Genomic DNA, 3,655 nt, shown 5'->3' on the forward strand with positions numbered 1-3,655 from the left:
GGGTTTACGGTTACAGGACGTGATTTGGGTTACAAGTCATGTGAATGGGTACAAGTACATTGTGAGGGTATGGGCTGTAAGGATGTGTGCAGTACTGTTATGAAAATGGATGGGGGATTTTGTTTTTCGGGACTCTTGGCAAGGGTAGCTGGGGTGAATCTGCACCAAGGCAGCAGCTGTAGTAGCCACACTTGCATCTCCAGTTCCACGATGTTGCCCTCGGCCAAAAACGCACCAAGCCGGCTCCAAGCTCGAAGCATTCAGCACGTGGTGGCAAGGCAGAGCCATCAGAAGAGGACACCTAATTTCCATGATAAATATGGAAATGCTATATTAGCAGGTGGAGGCATCTTCTGTGTGTCTACATGGACATATACAGCCACACAAACTGGAATAGAGTGGAACCTGTCCCCTGTTGGCAGAGTCACCCCACAGGAATGGAGAGATCAATAAATAGTCACGTCAGCTGGTACAATAATCAAGGAATTGTTTCAAACTAACTCATACGTGAATACCAAGTCAAAGAATCATGTACACGTTAAACTATGGCAGACTGAAGAACTAACAAAGAAATAAAGTACTTGAAACCTTAAAAAAAGAAAAGAAAAGAAAAGAAAACGGATGGGGAACTGGGTACGGGTAAGGGTTGGGTACATGTGTCGGGCATGCATACTATGTTACAGGCAATGAGCATGCGAACAGGTGAATAGTGCGGGAACATGTAGCAGGAATAGGTACAGATGTTGTACAGATGTTTGGAATGGCTACAGGTTGTGGATATCAGTAGAAATATCGTGTATGAGTAGATTGGTTGGTATGTTTACAGATATTGAACATTGGGAAGTGGCTGCTTTAGGTGGAGGGGAGTACAGAGAAAATCTCCTGTGTACTGTGTGGTGCAACATTTGTCAACTAAAGCTGGCCTGTAGCTGAGGCAGGAAATAAAAGGTGGGACATCCGATAGGCAGTAAGGGTTCTGGGAGGAAGGGAGGTGGGGAGGGAGTCAGCAGAGAGAGGAGAATGGTTGGATGCAGCTAACTAAGGACCAGGGACAGGACTTAGAGTAAATGCAATATTAATGTACGAGCTATTGGGGAGCCAGGTGTTTGTAAATATAACTTTTAGTCTCAGAGTAGTCATTATTCTGAGAGCCTCGGGCTGAGAGGAAAAACTCGGATTCCACAGATGGCACTCAACGTGTAAGGCCTGAAATCCAAACATTTTAATTTTATATTCAGTAGTTACACAGAGTCCTGGGTGGAACGCAGAGAGCGAACGGCATCGCTGTGCTACGGGGCCCTTGATGGAGGCCCATGAGCTTGCAGTCTCTCTTGGACAAACAGGGCCAGCCCAGGACAGAAACTGCACCCTGACCATTGCTAAAAGAGACAAAGGCGTCGCTTTTAGGATTAGAACGCATTCTGGGCTTTGGCACACACGCTTCTGTGGGCCAAAGTTCAGCTACGGTGGCGGCTGGAGGGGACCGGACCCGGAAAGAAACTTGCAGCAGGTCCTGGGGAGAAGGGTTAGCTTCAGGAGCATGGAGCTGGGATGCGGAGGCTCAAAACAGGACCCTAGTGAAACCCCTGGTGCATAGGGCCTGGCCCGGCCTGGTGTCATCTTCCTAGAAAGGGGAGAGGTCGCAGCAGGGATTTACCCGGGTATAGACGGCACCCACAGGAGGCGTAGCCCAAAAACAGAATATGCCAGGGTTATTTTTGTTTTTTTTTTTTGTTTTTCTTTTTTGTTTTTCTGAAATTTACCCGTCTGTGAACAGAACCAGGAACTACTGCAGTATCCTGAACTGAACAGCAGAGGGAGGCAAGCAAGACTCTACAAAAGGAATCTGAGCACACTAAATTTCAAAAAAAGTAAAAAAAAAAAAAAAATTACATTTTAAAACTAAAAAGGGAAGGAGATTGGATACTAAAATTCACTTATACATATAAATAATTTAACTGGATATTAAAATTCACATATATATAATTTAAAATTGGACTGGAGAGATGGCTCAGTGGTTAAGAGCACTGACTGCACTTCCAGAGGTCCTGAGTTCAAATCCCAGCAACCACATGGTGGCTCACAACCATCTGTAATGAGATCTGATGCCCTCTTCTGATGTGTCTGAAGACAGCTACAGTGTACTCACATATAATAAATAAATAAATCTTTAAAAAATAATTTAAAATGGATACATTTAAAGAGATAAAGGATATGAAGATGAGAGACACAATAACACAGCGGTTTTGGAGTTTGGCCAATGCCATTTTAAACGGTTCTAAGAATTAGAATACAGAGCTCCTGTTACTGACGCTCACTCTTACTGTCCAGGCTCACTCCCGTAAGCACCACGGTAGCCATCTTGTTTCCTGCCTGCAAGCTGTTTTCATATAGCTCTGCAGTCGCTGACACAGAAATTGCACAGCTGGCTTAAAAGCAGGGTAAAGATGACCACATACCCTGTTATGGTCTGAGGTTTTCTTTAGAGATTCCACAGCCATAAGCTCCACTTAAGACCAATCAGAATAAAGGTCAGTAGAACTATTTTGTCAAGCCAGCTTGAGTCAGAGCTGATGACCAGGCGGTGAGCTCATTGTGGGTTTTGCCTTTATAAACCATCTCTGGAAAACATTCAGTGTTGTGGTCTTTTTTTTTTTTTTTCTTTTTCTTTTTTCTTTTTTGAGACAGGGTTTCTCTGTATAGTCCTGGCTGTCCTGGAACTCACCCTGTAGACCAGGCTGGGTCGATTAGAACTCAGAAATCCTCCTGCCTCTGCCTCCCAAGTGCTGGGAATTAAAGGCGTATGCCTCCACTGCCTGGCCAGAGTCTTATTTCTACCCGGTACCATGTGGATGGTGGGATGGTCTGAGCTCAGCCCAACTGTGTGGAGACAGCTTGGAAGATTGGTAGAGCCATCTCCCATGCTGGTGTCTCGTGGGTGGCAGGGCCGGTGTCTCTGGTCACCTGAGCCACCCTGAGCCATGGCAGCAGGGAGAACACAATACTCACGACCTAAGGCCTAGCCTAGTTGGGAACATGGCAGCTCTGTAATACAAGACAGATCGGGTGCCACCATTTTTAAAAATATTGCCACAACAAAGTGGCAACCAACATTTGGCACGAATTCACTAGAAATTTAAGTCTATTTCACCTGAGAGTAAAACTTGTATTTTTTTTAAAAAGAAGAAAGTGAGTGAGTAAGCGCTGAGATAAGTCAAGTGACTCCTAGCTTGGGAACTAAACAAAAAAACAAAAAACTGCAGCCGAGCTCCCATGCTGTGGGGAAACACAGATTGCTTTTTGTTAAGAAAAGTAGTAGCGGTGCTGGCACATGCCTTTAATCCCAGCACTTGGGAGGCAGAGGCAGGCGGATTTCTGAGTTCTAATCGACCCAGCCTGGTCTACAGAGTGAGTTCCAGGACAGCCAGGGCTACACAGAGAAACCCTGTCTCGAAAAAAAACCAAAAAAAAAAAAAAGTAGCTTATTTCTAGAGCAGAGAGATTTGAACTGCGAATTAAAATTGAGATTATTTGTTTTCTTTTTTTTTTTTTTTTCTTTTTTTTTTTTTTTTTTAAATTAAAATTTTTTGGTTTTTTTTTTTTTTTTTTTAAACTTTATTTATTTATTTATTATAAGTACACTGTAGCTGTCTTC

The 3,655-nt window shown here is 43.7% G+C and overlaps 1 pseudogene; it reads left to right on the plus strand.

Annotated features, from left to right (window-relative positions):
- Positions 1-210: 210 nt before the first annotated feature.
- LOC114636706 lies at positions 211-453 on the plus strand (annotated as a pseudogene).
- Positions 454-3,655: the final 3,202 nt, after the last annotated feature.

Source organism: Grammomys surdaster, unplaced genomic scaffold, assembly GCF_004785775.1.
Source record: "Grammomys surdaster isolate TR1022 unplaced genomic scaffold, NIH_TR_1.0 124836, whole genome shotgun sequence".
In the NCBI taxonomy this organism is placed as follows: domain Eukaryota; kingdom Metazoa; phylum Chordata; class Mammalia; order Rodentia; family Muridae; genus Grammomys; species Grammomys surdaster.